This window comes from Macaca mulatta, chromosome 17 (genome assembly GCF_049350105.2).
Source record: "Macaca mulatta isolate MMU2019108-1 chromosome 17, T2T-MMU8v2.0, whole genome shotgun sequence".
Taxonomy (NCBI): Eukaryota; Metazoa; Chordata; class Mammalia; order Primates; family Cercopithecidae; genus Macaca; species Macaca mulatta.
In genome coordinates this window covers 67,212,238-67,221,438 of record NC_133422.1, presented here as the reverse complement: position 1 = coordinate 67,221,438, position 9,201 = coordinate 67,212,238, and the positions used below count along the sequence as shown (strand labels likewise).

The window sequence follows — 9,201 nt, the reverse complement described above, 5'->3', positions numbered from 1 at the left end:
CTCCTCCTCCTCTCCTTCTCCCCCCCATCCCCCTCCGTTCCCCCTCCCCCTCCTCCTCTTCCTCTTCTTTCTCCTTTCTTCCCTCACTTCTTCTTCCTCTTATAACCTCTTTAGTCTATTATATTTGCATAGCATCTTCATAGAGTCCCACAAATCTCTCTCTAAACCCTGAGTTTTCCAGGACCTGCAGCTGAGACTCTTCCAGATTTCAATTTGCATGGTCCAGAATGGGCCGCATGTGGTCTTCATCACCCAGCCCAGTTCAGTCCATGCTTGGTAAAAGGAGGAAAGGATGATTCAGTATAAGTATGAGGAACTATAAAGAGCCGTGTTCCATAGCTGAGCAGGGGGACATGAGCCTAGCAGCACCTTTAAATTGTCTACTGGGTAGTTGAAAGAACATTTTATACCATCCTCCAAGGGGATAATGTTTACCATCAGAGGTTTCATTTCTTTATTTCTAGGATGAACATGTTTTGCAAATTAATTTTAGTGTGCTACACAAATGTAAGATGCTGTCTTAGTAATTCAGGTTCTAAAGTTTGATGTCATGGGTGTTCTTTGCCTCCTAGATCTTACCAGTCACCATTGTTTGTCAATTATTTCTTCACAATGTCTATTGAAGGATCTCATCACGTTTAGAGAGCTGTGGTCGTGCCCCCTAAAGTGAATTTGGAGGTTTTATACCCCTCGTGGCAAGTTCCTGCTGGGACCAGCAGCTGCAGCCACTTAGTCCCCAACTCAGTCTCAAGTTGGGGTCCTCAGGCAATTGCTGTGCCTGACAGGATGTGCCAGGTCATGGGGCAGGCACTTGATAGGTTTGCCAAATTCCCAGAACCCAATGAATGCAGTAATGTTGTCCCCTCCCCATTCTACAGACCAAGAAATGGGTGCCCGACACTGTGCCTGGGTCCTTTAGATTCAGATCATGAAGGTGGAAGAGATCTTGGCTAGCAAGTGCCATTGGCTACCCACCAAGCAGTTCCCCATAACTCCAAGATGAAGTTTCCACTGTTCTAATGGGTCCCACATCACCAGCACAAGCGACACTCCACCACCAAGAGATCCAATACCTTCTAAGTGCAGGGCCCTCTCACCCTGGGTCTACCCAAATAAACTCTTCAAGAATGCCAAAAACAAAATCCACCATCACACAAATGTTTCCCGATTCCATTTCTTTCCCTGATCCTCCCTTCTACTGTTACCAACATTCTTGCTAAGCTTCTTTTCATCTTCCCCATTTCTCCTATTATAGAAGCTTTTTAATTTTAATTATTCATCCTACTTGTAGTCTCTCTTTTTGCCAATTCATCATTCATATTGCTGACAAGTTGGTCATAAAGCACTCCTTCTATCTTGTCATTCTCCTGCTTGAAGACTTCAGTGACTCCCCACAGCCTACCAGAAGAAGTCCAAATGGCTTATTCTGACAGTATAAGACCTTGACCATTACTGCAACCTTTGCAGACAGCTGTAACTATTCACTTCCCTGGCTTTGTACTCCTGCTAAACTCTGCCCTAACCTGCCTTGAACTTTTCTAATTTTATGCTTTTTGCTTAAACCAATTTTGCTGGCCTGAAATGCACTCCTTTCTCTCTGCCTCCATAAATCCCATCCATCATTCAAGTCACAGTGCAAGTCCTTTATTCTTTGTGAAGCCTTCCAAATTCAGTCCAGCCCAAGTGATGCTGTATCCTCTTAATTATAACTCTGAATTAGTATTTGTTGCCTGTCCAATTCATTTAACAAGTCCTCTACTTCCGAAAATTTAATTCTGTTCTGCTGTGCAACTTAAAAACCTTTCAGTGGTTTTGTTTCTTCAGTTAGATTATATATTTCATGTGGCAGAGACATTTCTTCTACCTTCCTCATGACACCAATTACCATACCTTACACATAGCAAGAGCTCCTAAAATACTAAACATTAAGACAGAAATCCCTTCAGAGAGTTTTCCACAATGCTGAATATACATCAACCTGCTAAAACTTGGTTGATTTTTAATTTTAATTTATTCTTCTCATACTACTTGTATTTTAATTCATTCTTCTCTAAAATAAATAAAATTTATTTTATTTTATTTCAAATAAAGCAAAAAAGGTTAATTTATAGACTTTAAAAATAGGAATTGTTTTATATTAACATGGAAGTTATAGTTTTCAGGTTGCAGTACAACTTTAGTTGTGGTTACAATTGAAGTTAGTTTTCCAGGTTGCAGTGTGAAGGGTGGTAGTGTGAGATTGTTGACTGACTCCCAGTATCTTATTATCTGAGTAATAGAATAGGAGGAGAACAGAATTGATTTCCAGGCACAGAAAAATGTCCTGTGACTTACAGGGCTAGGCAAAAGGGAAGGAGTATGTCAAATGTTAAAATGCAGTGGCCTGTTGCCAAAAGAAATGCAAAACAGCATTAAGGATGTTTGGTTGACCTGAAGAGTGAACTGCTGGTTCTACAAGTTTCTAATGGCTTAGGACAGGATTTTTGTCACGGGGAGAAGCTAGTCTTTAACTTCTCCCTCATCACAAATTTCCACTCAGCTTTCTGGGAATTTTTTTCTATTTTTTTTTCCTGTGGGAATGAATCTTAGATATATTTGGAGTAAATGGAATAGTATTTATTTGGAAAAAAGAAGCTTAGCATTTAATTTGCTTGTTTACTCAGCAAATTGAAGACTTGATGCACTAAATACTAACAATACAATGCAACTATAGATATAATTTCTTGTATCTCATGGAGAGAAGAGTATAAAGCAAATTGTAACTATAACCATAAGACCATAAGAAATCAGATTTGGAAACTGAGATATTTCTGGTATAATTAGAGCTAGATGCGGTTATTTTGACTTTATCTATGCCTACCTTTCTTAAAATTTTACATGTGGATATTGATCTCTTTGAAAGAATCTTCTGGTGTTAAAATCAATTAGAATTTTTCCTTTCATCTTTGAATGTGTCGTTTCTTTGAGATAATTGTTCTAAGGCCTCTTTGGTTTTCTAAGCTTTAATTGTATTTGATACCTCCTTAATGTAATTTACATTTCCCCACATTTGTATCTTTTTAAAGCCATGCAGTTCTGAAAATATTAATCCCGGTCATTCATTCATTGTACATTCCAATGAGTGTTTGTTATGTGGCAGGCACTCTGTCGGAATCAACGATAGAGTACAAATTATAGAATCACAGAGCTCTAACATCAGAAGCAATTGTTTTTAGTGTTGATATCCTTCTCTTCACAATGACAGAAGCAAAATTGAAGAGTTTAGGTTTCCAAGGGTCTTAAGCAGTGGACTTATTCCTCCTAGACCTCCTTGAACCTATGAATGCTTTGTAAGTCCTTTTGTTAGTCTTTGACAGCCATCTCTCTGGACTTTACCTTCTTTGTGGAATATGTTTCTTTGAAATTGGAGCTTATCAGAAAGCTCTCTCCTCATCCAGACTGATTTCTTTACATAATAACCTTTAATATTTTTATAGAGCTATGTCATTAATACAATTGCTATCAAAGCTTAGAATATAACAGAAAAAAATACACATGGTATATAATGTCATGCAATATGAAGGTGGCATCAGATGGAAAGGAAGTGGAGCTAACAAATTCCAAACAAATAAATATGTAGCATTTACATCTTTTTACAACTGGGAAAAGAACTAGGGAGATGGGTGTAGGGATAGGGCATGGTGGTTAGGATTTGACTCCAGGTTTTTCTAAATGCAAACAAGTGCTATTTCCACTGGGCACCATATCTCCAAGGTAGCCGCATTTGGACAATTTACCTGTCAGGATCACTTGTGTCCTATTTCCTATTTTCGAAGCCACAAAATTGTGATCTTCACACCCATGGGTCCCTTATAATTCTTTTATTAGGAGACCAATAAACTAAATATGATAGCAGATGTTCAAAAATGCCTAGAAGAAGATTGTTTGGACATAAAACTGGGCCTGATATGTGGTGGTAAAAATGTAACAGGTGCATCTGAAAAAGAAAACAAAAGAAGAAAAAGAAAAGCATTCTTCACTTAAGAGAAAGAAAAAAACACCAAACCTACTTTAGGCCTAAGGAGAATGATTAGCTTAGCATACATTCATTTAACTGATTACAGAAAATATAAATATGTTTTTATAGCATAAAGGTTGAGTCGACTTGGCATGGCAATTTTAGAAAAAAATATACAGCATTTGCTGTACTATCTTTAATTACTATTATTTTACACTTGGAAGGTGGACATTTTTAATAAAAAGTTGATGAAAGAAAGAACATTTGGCATCATTACAAGATTTGAAGAAGCAAGTTCCTATTCTTTCCGCCAAAAAGTATTTAGGACTGATTCCGGTTCATTCTTTCAGCCAAACACCTATATTTTAAGTTTATCAATATTTTCAGTGTTTCAGAGCAAGTATGAAATTACCACCTTGATAACCTGGTACACTTAACTGAAAAATTTTAGTAATCCTAAAACAGAATCTGTGGCAGAGTGTAATTTTTTTTCTCTGTTATTTCACTATCTCCTCCTTCCCAGTTTAGTTGGGAGAGAACATCCTGCTAATGCTCAGAGCTGTTGTAGAGTTCTTTGGTTCACAATGGAATGAGAAAGAGACTAAAAGTGATAGACATAAAACTGAAAAAGTTATCTGATCCTGTATCATTCTTCATTTGATAATCTGTATGTATAATTTCAAGAGCTTTCGTGCATTTGTGGGTGTTTAGGAACTTCACAATGAAAAAAGGCAAGAATATTTGAGCCTCCTTCTATAGCAATATACCTAAAGTTATTAAGCTGTGCTAAATAAATTAAGAAAAGTGTCTAGTAAAATATCTACAGCATATAATAAATTTAAAAATATGTCATAATGCTGCAATTTGTAAAGCTGAAAATCTTGGTTTTCAACTTCCGAGTATTTGGGTGCAACTTCCTCTTGTATAAAGCTCAAGGGTATACAGGTTTCGGTGAGCATAAAACAACTTGGTGAGTGTTAAGCGTATCCAATTGGCTTTCTAAAAAGATGATGTAGAAAAGCTTAGAACATCAGTCCTCTTTCAGTCCACCAGACATTGTGCCAGTTGCTTCTTGGGTGATCATTCTAATCGTGTAAGAATATCTTTTATTTTTAAGCCTAGTCCACATCTGCTTTAAGTACTATGAAAAAAAATTTCTTATTTTTTGGTGATGTTGGTTAACTTTTAATTACTATTCCTTTCCATGGTTGACCTGAGAATTATTTCATTGTTTGTAATACATCACTAAGTAATAACCTGTTATCTACAGGCTGCATCTGCCAGAAGATAACCAATATTGTTAGCCTACATTGCAGAAGTTTAAATTCCTTATCCTCAAGCAACATTTCATAAGGGGACCCTCAGAGTATTTTTCTAAAAACTATCCATTTTTGAAGAGGTAAAGAGATAGCTCTTCAGATAGCTTTTTAATGTAAGTGAATTATTCTGTACTTTTTAGTAACAACTTCAATGGGTTATAGGGAAATACCATACAATTTACTTCTGTAAGCATACAATTCAAGTTTTTTTTTAGTGTGTTCACCAAGTTATACTATCATCACCACTACCTAATTTCAGACCACTTTCATCATCCCAAAGAGAAACCCTGTACCCATTAGCAGTTACTCTCCATTCTTCCTTCTCCCACGTCCTGGCAACCACGAATGTACTCTCTGTCCCTTTGGATTTACCTACTAAAGATATTTCTTACAAATGGAGTCATTGAATATGTGGCTTGTTGTATCTGTTTTTTTAAAAAAATTTAACATAATGTTTTCAAGGCTCATCCATGTTGTAGCATTTATCAATATTTTATTCCTGGCAGGGCATGATGGTGGTCATACCTGTAATCTCAGCACTTTGAGAGGCTGAGACAGGCAGATCACTTGAGCCCAGGAGTTCAAGACCAGTCTAGGCAATGTGCGAAACTCTGTCTCTACAAAAAAAAAAAAAAAAAAAAACCCAAAAATTAGCTGGGCGTGGTGGTGTACGTCTGTGGTCCCAGCTACTAGGGAGGCTGAGGTGGGAGGATCACTTGAGCCTGGGAGGTTGAGGTTTCAGTGAGCCATGATCATGTCACTGCACTCCAGCCTGGGCAACAGAGTGAGGCCCTGTCTCACACAATTTTTTTCATTCTTTTTCATGGCTGAATACTATTTCATGGCATGCATATACTGCACTTTATTTTTCCATCAGTGGATGGACATTTGGGTTCCACTTTTTGGCTAATGTAATTAATGATGCTATGAACATTTGTGTGCACATTTTTTTATGTAGGCATATATTTTTAATTATTTTGGGTATATACCTAAGAGTATTAATAGAATTTCTGGTCATATGGGAACCTGTGTTTAATTTTTTGAGGACCTGTCCAACTGTTTTCCAAAATGGCTGCATTTTATAATCTCACTAGCTTTGTGTGAAGGTTCCAATTTCTCCACATCTTCACCCAAACTTGTTATTTTCTATAGCTATATATTTGTATCTGTGGGGAAGTAGCTCCACATTGTGTTTATTGAATATTAAGTAAAGAATCTCTGCTTTTGTGCATCTCTGTTTCCATGATTATCGTCCATTCCAACCTCATCTTATCTTTGAACAACTGCAGCAACTCTTAAATGATTCTTTCATGCTATACTTATCTACACAATAGTCACAGAGATCTTTTAAAAATGTATGTGGCAAACGTTGTTTCAGAAAGCACATGTGCTAGAATTTTTTCTGTGAATACTTCTGTATCTGCAATAAAACATCAGTAAGATCTAAGTATTTTTCAGGCTTTTTGAATTTGGATTTATATTTCTTTTAAATATATCTCTGAGTTTTGATTTGCTTTAACATTGGTGAAGGAAGTTGTGGTTCATTTGGGTTTTATCTGCAAGACATTTAGATTAAAACGGCAGTAAAAGTCAAGCATTTACAAGATGATACTAATAGCTAACTTTTATTGAGTACCTACTCTGTACTGAGCAGTTATCTAAGTATTTTTTGTATGTTTAACTCATTTATTCCTCATAAAATTCTGATGAGGTATTATGAAACTTATTTCACACTACAGGGGAATAGAGGGACAGAGAAGTTAAGTAACTTTCCCAAGGTCACACAGCCAGTAAGTGGTAGAGTCAAGATTCTAACCAAAAAATCTGGTTACAGAGTCCACATGGGTAACCACCAAACTATCCTGCCATTTTGTCTTAGTTATTGTCTGAGATATATAAGACTTAAAATAGTAGGTGACGACCAATATTTTTTTTACTTTGACTTGATGTCTATTGAAAAAATCTAGCATCTGAGGACTATGGGAAAAAAAAGAAAAATTTTAAAAATTAAAAAAATTAAGAGTTAATCATTTTCTGGCATTCAATAGGGTAGTTGAAAATATTCACACTTTTATTAATTTTGTATAATATCACCATGTCCGATTATAAGGGTGTATATTTTAAACATCCGTGTTTCTATAATACCACCTAGAGGTTTACAGAATTACTTCTGCCACACTTAAAAAAACAACTTGAGCAAAAAAGTACTGAACTACTTAAAGGATAACTCCTAAAAGACATTCTTAGAAAAATAACATTTTCTGAAATGTACACAATAGTCAATGTCATATTATGATATTGCCTGCCAGTTCGCGTGCTACTCTTTCCTCCTCCTACGTCTTTTAAACCATCTAACAGAGCATTGTGTGTTTCTGAACATTTACATTCAATTTGTTAAATGTCACCAGGGAAAAATAAAACAGAGAGGACATCAGCTAATAATGTACTTTTACATTCCGTCATCCTATGCATGGTTCCATGTCTCACCATGCTGACCTAATTTGCCATGACAGGAACATGGCCCTGATTTCAGAACATTCCAACTGTGGCAATCACTAAACCTTATTGGGAATTTTTGCCCCCTTAGCAAATTGAACCAGATTGCTTTTCTCAGGACCATTTGAGATGGGTATCTGTGAACAAGGCGGGTGGGCTATGATGAAGAGTTGAGAAATGGAGCTTTTATATTACAAATATACTGAAGGTTTATGTAAATGTGTATCATTACAGGGTGACTGATTTTTGCTGTGAAGGTGGATTTGGGGAGAAAAAATGTAAAAAGCACATTTTATTAATACTTCCTAACGTGTGGCCTTGTACAAACCTCTTTCCTGAGTTTCCTCACGTCTAAAATGAGGATGATGATAATAATATCTATGTTTCAGAGTTTATCAGACAATTAGAAGACGTTTCACTCTAAGCATTTAGAACAATATCCAGCATTCAAAAAACATAAATTCTGATTGTTATAATTTTTACTTTAACGTTTTTGAAATAAAAATTATTCTATGTTTACAAGAATAGTTTATTCTTAAATTCTTTGGCTATCAACTGTAATATATAGATTGTATTATATTTCTATAACAACTTATGGTGCACCAGTACTTGATCATAGGCATATAATTCATATGCATGTCTCAGGCCTCAGCAGCCACAGGTAAAAGTGCTGTTTCATCAAGATTAATAGTGGGCTTTTGACAGTGCCTAGACCCCATCTGTTTGCCCAGGATGTCAGTTTCCATGCTTTTACATTTCTTCTAGTAGCTTCACATGCTAGGATAAGTTTTGTTCACCATCTCCTATCTGAACTTCTTCATCAAGAGTCCTCACTAGTACCATCCTCCAGAAGCCCTTGGGAAACTGTTGTACTGTCCACACGTGTGCCACCTGGAGCCCTGAAAGACATGGGGCAGTGATGTGGACAAGAATGTCTGTTCCCCAACCCCGACACGCTCAGTCAGCCTTTGTTTCTTGGGTCCCTAAAGGGGGCCCCACCTGAGCCCGGAGTCTCACACTTGGTTTATGATCTCCCTAGACCTCTCACATAGGAGAATATCTTGCAGATACTGAACTGGAACTTTAAAAATTCCCCTCTTTGAGTCATATTACCATCAAGACTTGAACATTTTACCTTCAAGTATAAACCGAGAGAGAGAGAACCCTGATGCTGCCCAGAACAGAATTTAGTCAGCATTCATTTTGTGAGCTCTTTAGTGAGCCTGTGGCTTTGTAGGGAGGTCTCTAAATAATGCTTTTTAAAAAAAATATGTTAAGAAGTGGGCTTGGAGACTGGAACAGAAGTTCTCAAATTTTTGGTCTCGAGATGCTTTTTAACTCTTAAAAAATTATGGAAGACCTTAAAAAGCTTTTGATTTGTGTGGATTA

General features: G+C 36.6%; 2 non-coding genes across 2 annotated transcripts; both read left to right on the top strand.

The window, feature by feature from the left end:
• The first annotated feature begins 579 nt into the window (after positions 1-579).
• LOC114673613 (small nucleolar RNA SNORA68) lies at positions 580-689 on the top strand. The gene has a single exon (XR_003724390.1). It is a non-coding gene; the product is annotated as a small nucleolar RNA SNORA68 (small nucleolar RNA).
• Positions 690-7,226: 6,537 nt separating this feature from the next.
• On the top strand, positions 7,227-7,292 carry LOC114673621 (small nucleolar RNA SNORD37). The gene has a single exon (XR_003724395.2). It is a non-coding gene; the product is annotated as a small nucleolar RNA SNORD37 (small nucleolar RNA).
• The last annotated feature ends 1,909 nt before the right edge of the window (positions 7,293-9,201 follow it).